Source organism: Macrobrachium nipponense, chromosome 11 (genome assembly GCF_015104395.2).
Source record: "Macrobrachium nipponense isolate FS-2020 chromosome 11, ASM1510439v2, whole genome shotgun sequence".
Classification (NCBI taxonomy): domain Eukaryota; kingdom Metazoa; phylum Arthropoda; class Malacostraca; order Decapoda; family Palaemonidae; genus Macrobrachium; species Macrobrachium nipponense.
In genome coordinates, this window is record NC_061087.1 from 105,296,755 (window position 1) to 105,306,171 (window position 9,417).

General features: G+C 34.3%; 1 protein-coding gene across 6 annotated transcripts in view; it reads right to left on the minus strand.

Moving 5' to 3' along the window:
- The window catches only part of LOC135208053 (sine oculis-binding protein homolog), a 284,683-nt gene that overhangs the window by 10,832 nt on the left and 264,434 nt on the right, over positions 1-9,417 (minus strand). The window lies entirely within an intron of this gene.

Genomic DNA, 9,417 nt, shown 5'->3' on the forward strand with positions numbered 1-9,417 from the left:
CGAAGAAAAACCAGAATAATAAATCATGATCATAAGAAGTCAACGACGACGGAAGCAGCAGATCCTTCAAGCAACCTAGTATCATCGTTAGTGAGCGACTTCAGAAAACAATAAGAACTCTTCAACGACGACGAAAGCAACAGATTCTTCAACCAACTTAGTATCATCGTTTAGTGAATAACTTCAAGAAACAAAACCGACGTGTCTTTTTCCTACGGCAACGCAAGCTTCGTCTCTCATTAGAATCATTCAAGAAAACATCGGTAGTGAGCGTTTCCGGCACTTCAAGAAACAAACCGACGCGCGTCTGCAGCATCGGATCTTTCAAGGGCTCGAATCATCGAAACAACGCGCACGGAGGAAACTCAAGCCAAACCAGGTCATCCGCTAAATAGAGAAGGAGGACCAAGGCCGTGTGTCGTTATCGGAACCGTGACTTCCCACAAAAGCAAGCTAAGTACAATTTTTTATTCATTTGGAGTAACTTTGAGTGTTTCCTTGCAGGTCGAATTTCGTTATTCCTGTGGCTGAAGTTACGTGACATTCTTAATCTTACTTTTTTACAGAAATTATCTACATCATTGAGATTCGCTACTGCGAGTTTTTTATCTTTGAGTGTCTGTTTCCAGAAGTTCTACTGAAAATATCAATAATCCATATACTATGTTAATTTTATCATTTTGGGTGATTATTAATCCCTTACGTCACAAATCATATTAAACAGTGAATATGCGTTTACGCAGTGGACGTCTGTATTTATACAGATGCATGGATAGGGTCGTTAAGCACCGTAGTGATTAGAAAAACACAAAACACAAGTGGAACACCCGTACAAAATCTATATAAATTAGAGGTAACACTATTTCGGGTCATGACAATAAATGCTCCTTTGCAAAGTCCCGATCGCAGTTTTAGCCTTGAGTTTTTTGAGTTATATAAAAATATCGAACCTCAATGACTCAACTTAACTTTAAAAATATGGCTGGATTGCAAGGAATAACATGTCTGTAAAACACTTTCATCAGGCTAAATGCGCTGACCAGGATCCCTCACTATTTCAAATTTTAGCAAAGAATGAAGTACAAACAGTTAATATTGAATGCAGTAGTGATAACTTGTTATTTTAGTATCGCTCAGTTCCCATAATAGTTCGTCATTCCATTGCTTTATACGTAACCAGCAACATAATGCTAAAAACACACAATACGTTGCCGATGGTAATAAAGAGAAGGATCCCTAATTATTACAAAAAGAAATAGAAACAGTAGCCCGTTCAGAATCAAACAAGCAAACTCGGTGACTGTGTCACCTAGTCAAGCGGTCAAGGTCAGTCAAAAACTGCCGAGTGTTCAAAGCATAGCAAATTCCACACAATAAGCGACTCTAGCAGAGTGGGGAAAAGCGATGTTGGTTTATACATGCCAATATCTTTTTGAATTAAAAAGGATTTTTCCTATGAAACACACGACCGTATAAAGTAATCAGAGCAGGTTTTCGTTTTTTTTTTTTTATACGTAAGTTATTATAGTAGTGGTGGATAAAGCCCGACTGTAACGCGCAGTAAAAATTAGAATATCTTGTTTATTCCTTTAGTAAACGTAATATCCTGTATTTACGGACTCACTGTCTGTTGTTCGAACTTCCCTAATGAGAAGTCCGGATAAGCGAGCGCTTACAGATACCTCTATAGTTATAAAAAAACATGGATCTGTACTAGGTAGTGTAATTGTAAGATTCATCTAGGAGGGGTATACAAAATATTATCTTACATCCTGCAAAATAAGGCGTGTTTATCAAAGGAAAATCCTATAAACCTACAAACATATTAAAATCCGTTTGAACAAAAATGAGACAGTTAATCAAATAATAACTTATATAAAGGAACTATACATTTGTCTCATAAATCGTAACATGTTCAAATGACCCAACAGAATTCTCCCACAACCGCAGTCGCACTTTGCACGCAAAATCTCGAGAAGCATGCACCCTCGAATGTCTTAGTGCGTGTAAAAAGACTTTGCTGGGAAATGAAATTTTAATCCTTCCCGACACTCTGAAATATAACGGTTTTAAGCGAACAAAGCCCTAAAAAGTATACATATCGTGGATACGGAAGTTATAAATATCGCATTTTTTATTGTTGCTAATTTTTAATCACGCCCAACCAGTCGTGGATGAATCTCTCTGATAATCTATCTAAAGTAATATCCGTAAAGTCATTCAAGCAGAGGTGATTCAGCAGAATTTTTTTTTTTATCTTCTACCTGAATACCAGGAAGTTTCTCCACTAGCGAGTGATCTCTGGGAGAAAAACGGATGTCATTGAAAACAAAATACGGTCTAAGGACACTAAAGCTATATACGTACCTTCGCATAGACTCTCAATGAAATTTCAAAATAGAGATAAATGACGGAGTTGAAAAATGTTAGTAATAGGAGTCATTAGGAAATCAAATAAGCCCATATAATTTTTTTTCCCTCAAACGTCATGCCATAAAAAGATCGGACTTGGCGTATCTGCGTAGATTCTGACGCTTAAACAAGGAACGACTCCCGATGTTTCCAGTGCCATGTACCGACGACATCTTATCTCTGTTAGGTTAGAATAAATTTTTTTTTTCACCAACTTGGACTTACTTAAAAGCTTTTACCAGATACCATTACCTAAGTGATTGTACCTCATACACCGTTTTCAGCACCACTCATGGGGACATTATCAATTTTTACGTATGCCTCCGGCTTACGTTGCGCCCCAATTACAATATAGTGTTTGGAGACTTTTAGGGGATACCCTACATGCCTATTGGTTGGTCTTATAATCTTTTCTAATACCTTAGAAGTACATTCACATAAATTAGAGCTAGTGCTACAGAGACAAAAACAAATAATCTCAGAGTAAAATATCTAAATGTGAGTTTTAAAAAACCGAACATGTTTATCTAGGTTTTATGTGTCTAGTCAAGGTCTTAAAGTAGTCCAAGGTAAGGTGTCGGCTATTCATAACTTCCGGTACCTATTAACGTAAAAGGGGGATACAGCACTTTTGCGCTGTAGTGGGTATTACAATCGTATGTAAATATGTAACTCTTCAATCATGACAGCTCCTTTAACAGATCTTACGAAGAAGAGCGTAGATTTATTATGGTCTGAAAAGCATCAACAGGCGTTCGATATCTTAAAAGCGGAAAATGCAGCTTACCTAACTTAAAAATCCCTGATTTAAATAAGGAATTTTTTTTTATTGCAACAGACGCCTCGACCAAGACCAAGGGGTAAGAGGGATACTACTTCAGTAATATGATAAACAGTTCTTCCCTATAGCTTTTTATTCACGTAAACTAAAGCCCTCTGAAAGTAAATATGCAGTAATAGGCAAGGAAGGGCTAGGTATCTTTAACTCACTAGTACATTTAAGTTCATAATCTATGGCTATCCTGATAAAAGTCCTTACTGAACATGAGTCCTTTACCGAGTTTTTCAAAGGCTTTAATCACAGTCCAAAAGGAACTCGGTGACAAATGATCATTCAGGTCTTTGGAGCCAAGATAAGATATCTACCTGGGAAAGCAAATATCATAGCTGACGCATTATCCCGCAATCCCGCACCATACAGCAAAGAACCATTAATTAGACTAAAAGATATAGAAACATCCGTGCCTATTGTTAAAACCGTATCTAAACAAGAAAATTCCTTAACCCAAGAGATCGCGACCATTGAATATCTGGGTTGGAGCGCAGAACTGTTACAAACTGAACAAAGCAAGTGTCAACAGTGATAAGCAAAACAATAAACACCAAACAATAAACACTTCGAACGGAAACAAGGTCAGCAGCTAAGCAAAACCAATAAACACTTCGAACGGAAACAGAGTCAGCAGCAATAAACACCAAACAATAAACACTTCGAAACGGAAACAGGGTCAGTGGATAGGCAAAAAAAACAATAAACACTTCGAGCAGAAACCCTAAAGCAAAAGTATATTTAAAGTATGTGTATCGGAATAATGTAATCAAATGTAATATTATATGTAGGTCTGTGACGAGGAAAACCCGAAGAACACAGCAGATGACTAACGACCAGGTAGTAGTAATAATCTTTTTCATACCAATCGTCATAAACTGGTTGCATTCCGTCATCCAGGGTTCCCTACTATGTCACAGAAAGCCAAATCACTATTTTACTGGCCTACAATGCTTACAGATATAAAAAGCACATAACTAATTGTAACACGTGTCATGAAAACAAGGGATACACTAAGACACCTGTCAGTTTAGGAGCCTATCCTGTGCCAAATCAATCCTTGAAAGAATATACGTAGAATTATTAACAGAATTACGAGTCTGACAGAGGGAATAAACACTTCTTAGTGTTAATAGTTCCTTGACACGTTATATAGAATTAATAGCACTAAAAAAAAACACCGCAATTGAGTGTGCTAGGAATATTTATGAGTGCTAAATCAGTAAATATGGAATTCAACACATAATAATCTGTGACTCGGGTGGTGTAAATCAATAATAATCTCCTTAACACGTTGTGTGAATTCCTTTCCATTAAGAAAACCAATAATATATTTTATCACCCAGAGTCAATCGGTTTGGTAGAATAACGGATAATTAAATAGGAAGTGTCAATGTCTTACGAGTTACAACTCGTGATATTGGATCCGAACTGGATTATAGCGGTTCTCGCGGTTTTAAATACCTTTATCATTTATATCTTGTATCTATAGAATTGATGCTGCAAGTAGCCATACGGTACGCCGCTAGAAACACCCTTTTTTCCCACATATTCAAGCCACCATTAATTTATCAAATATATATAAAAAAATATATAAATAAATAAATATAAAAAAAATAAGATAAATATGGATACACGTGGAGTCAGTATAATACACTCCGTAAGAAGTCGGAAAGGTTACAAATTATAATAAAAAAGGAATCACGATAAAATCAATAAGCAAAAAAACGTAACCATAGATAATTAAATATCCAAATATATATGCGTTAACAGATTTGAACCTCTAACTTAACGCTTTAGTAATGACAAATAAGCTAAAAGTTCAAACACATATCCAAAATCTACTGACATATTGTCTGTCCCGGTGATTTATATTCGTTGTCAATGAAAAAAAGAAATTAAATAAATAAATAAATAAATAAATAAAATAATAAATAAAATAAAATAAATAAAATAAAAGAGATTTTAAAGTCAGGAAGTCTAGAAGTGAAAATGTTATCTATGAAATAATCCTATATGAATCTTATACAGGGCTAATAATATATATAGAATTTGTATGGAAACCTTTTTCAAATAGTTTGAATAAGGAATATTTAATTTAACATAATTACAATTATGCAGATTTCCAACATGAAACTAATATATTGTTCAATTTTGGTACTGTTTTTTTTTTTTCAGACATTCTTTTCGTGTGGGTCGAGTATAAAAAAAACCAAAAAAAAAAAAAATTTATCCTAAAGTCGTATCTCTTACAGCAAGTAACGTAACTCTTAGCTGGCTGAGAGCAATCTCCTGCCAAGTGACGACGCCATCATTGCCGTATCAGCATTGATTTCTTTAACCTCAAATATCTGCTTGCACAGGCTTAATCTCTGCTTGCGAAGCAGATTGACTGGAGAAAGGAATGCTTAGCCCGAACTTCTCATGGGCAAGGCAGACGTTAGGTACAAGTGTCTATCGGTATGCGCAATGCAACTTGCAATCATTTTAAAATTAATAAACAAAATAAGGAAATAGAATTTCTATAACATTCAAAATGAATTAATGTTTTTTTTTTTTCTGAACCACATAGACAATTAGAGTCAATAATTCAGCTTATGACATGGGTAAACGGACATTTAGAATTATCAAGTTGTGGATAAGAAATATTTACTTGCAACATTAGCCTATTACAATTCAAGTAAATCACATTCATGGGAAAATGTCACATTTTCTTGGAAAACCCAAAGTTTATATAGAAATTAGTTACATAGTGGGTTTTTTTCGTTGCACCTCCTACCTATTAATAAAGTTTTTAAAATTAACCTCAGAGGATGCGCACGAGAAAATTGAATATGAAACTTTTGTTAGGGCACATAGGATCAGATTTTATCACAACTTAATTTCAGTTAGCATAGAGAAATACAGAATCATGATTAATCTTCTCTTTGACTCTTATGTTTGCCTGGCAATCTTACAAATAGCTCCGTTTCACACTTCTTTGTCTAGTAACTTACTACCAGTAATATCGAATTTTCTTTGGGATTAGTATTGATATCTGTTTATTTTTTATAATTATGGATATTTTTACAGTCATCATAGACCTGGATAGGTTCACTCATTGTTAATGCCATGGATAAAAAAGTTTGTACAGCTGACTCTTTTGAATTCCAAAATATCAGCGAATTCATGTGGGTTAAGTCTGGTCTAAATGGCTCTCTTCCCTCCCCTGTATTTGGATGTCGTCTGAATTTACTTTTGCCATTGGACAAAAGTATAATTTCACTTGCAGGCTGATTAATGGAACCTGGTTACAGTATCCTGCAGTACGAGAGTTTCACATCGCAACTTCAAAAAATCGTTCGTCGCAGCGGACAACTACAGTCGAGTAACAACCGCCTACAATGTGAAAGGAATTTTCATGGACTTCTTCGACCGACACCGTATCTCGTCGTTAATCTCGTTTGTTTTAATGCGGAATGCTCTCGGCGGCTGTCCGGAATCGTACTACGAATGGGACATACTTCCGACAATTACGACCCGAAGGGATAATTCAACTCTATTTGCTGGCGAAGGACTCGTGCTGGGGATGTTTTTTTATTCATCGCGAACGTAATCGTGTAGCTTAGGATGCAGAGAATAAGTATGAGCGCAAAAAATAGAAACGTTGGACCCGCCCAGGCAAATTTTCCCCTTGTTTTAACCATTGAAAAAGGCCGTTTCATTGGCTATAGGTGGTTGTCTGGAACTGTGTAATGGACGAAAAGTTGTTCGAACGCTAGTTGAAAGTGAAGTAGTATAACCTCGGTCATGTATCCTATATATATAAAGTATCATGTATCCTATATATAATTGATCATAAATAACAGAGTCGAAATATATATTTGCGTGTACGCAATAGGAATCTCTTATATAAATGATCATAAATAACAGAATCTTAAATATATCTTTGCGTGTACGCAATAGGAATCTATTTAAAGTGCACAGTATATTAATCATAATTATATGAATCCATATACATATGTATAAACAAATCAGGTAGCCTATAATCAATCTGTTACCTTTTATCTTACCAATATCTGCAGTTACATTTGAGTTAGTATATGGATTAATGAATCAGATATATAACAGTTAGCATAAAAATCAACGAATCAATCAGCATAAACATTAATAATTTTATCAATTCATATATGAAATTTTTTATCAGTTAAAATATGATTTTTATCATGTTAATCTTCATTCTATGCAATTATCAGAGTACATTAGTATTTTCTGTAGCATATGTATCTTAATGAGATGAAGTGAAAAACTGTATCATTATATATCACGTGATCACTATTATTTACCAATATCATTGTTTTATATTTTATTATTTGAATCAATTCATGTACACCATGAATTTTTATTTACTTATATATATATTCACATAGTGTCTGTATCACACTCCTATAAGTCAAATGCAAGTCAAGTTTGAGTAATATTCAGTAGTTGGTTTTGGTAGCTGACCGAGCTGATGTAAGTGTTTACATAATAAAAATATGGAATGTTAGTCCATATATATTATAAAAGTCTAAAACTAAAGAGGTCAAACCAGATGCTTCAGGAATGTGATCAGACTAGAGACTCTAAAGATACGTATACAATAAAAGTAGGCTAAGATAACATGCCGTCACCTGTAGTCATTCAATTGTTTATAAACATTAGTCCAAGCTCCCTGCTTGAGACAACTACCGCCTACGTGATCTGTAGCGTGTCTCATTTTGATTGTGTGTTCGTATGAAACTATGTCATTTGTATGTATGTTCATATGTTCGAACTATTGTCTGTTCCTTCATAACTTGTAACAGAGATGGTAGACGGGCAGAACAGAGTTAGCGATCGTCATTAGAAGATCTGTACCTCTTTACCTAAGCTTTATCATGTAGAGGAATAGGATTAGCCATCATCATTGGCAGAAGCGATCAAGCTATCGTTATTAGAAGACTTGTACAATCATACCTGATCTTCACCATGTAAAACTTCAGAAGAATATATAATTTTTTATACTTAGTGTTTTCTACAAGAACCCCCTCACCGAACCAACATGAGTTTAACACATCCTCGTAATAACCAACAAGATAATACCGACTTCGTAAGTGATCTACAAACCCCCAGACACTCCATTGAAGATGGAAGTGCAATACCAACCGACTTAGCTTAAGATTATCGCAGTCTAACATTACCTCATAGGGCGCCTTATCATACAAGGCCAAGCCCTAATATGTGTACGGATGCTGGGTGTTTATGCTGAAGTGTACCTTTGAGAGAGAGAGAGAGAGAGAGAGAGAGAGAGAGAGAGAGAGAGAGAGAGAGAGAGAGGAGGCGAGGGGGTGGGGCGAGCTGAATCTGACCCAGCAGGAAGCAATAAAATAACATTAATGGAGAATTATACGAAGTTTATTTAAAGTTTATTAGGAAATTTATTGGGAAATTTGTTATAAAATGTATTAGGAAATTTAATTTTATTATATAATTTATTACAATTTTTAAATAAATTTGTCACGAAATATATTAGGACATTCATTAGAAACCTGTTGAGAAATTTTATCACGAAATTTATCTAAAAATTTATCAGGAAATTTATTTGGTAATTTATTATACTTTTTTTAAGGAACCTTGTCGCGAAATTTATACGAAAATTTATTAGGATATTTATTAGAACATTTAACAGAAAATCTTATTAGGAAATCTATTAGAAACATTTTACGGAAATTTATCAAGAAATGTATACGGAAATTTTTGAGTAATTACGATGACTAATTATCGATATGGAATGAAAATTATGAGGATTACATAATTATGGTTAACGATAATTAGAAATGTAGGTGGAATTGATAAATGATATTCGCATTTATGGGGAAAATCAATTAAAACAACTGGTGAATTAATAATGAAAATTTCTCTCTCTCTCTCTCTCTCTCTCTCTCTCTCTCTCTCTCTCTCTCTCTCTCTATCTCTCTCTAGATATATATATATATATATATATATATATATATATATATATATGTATATATATATATATATATGATATATGATTATATATATACGCACACACACACACACACACACATATATATATATATATATATATATATATATATATATATATATATATATATATATATTAAAGAGAGAGATAGAGAGAAGAGGAGAGAGGA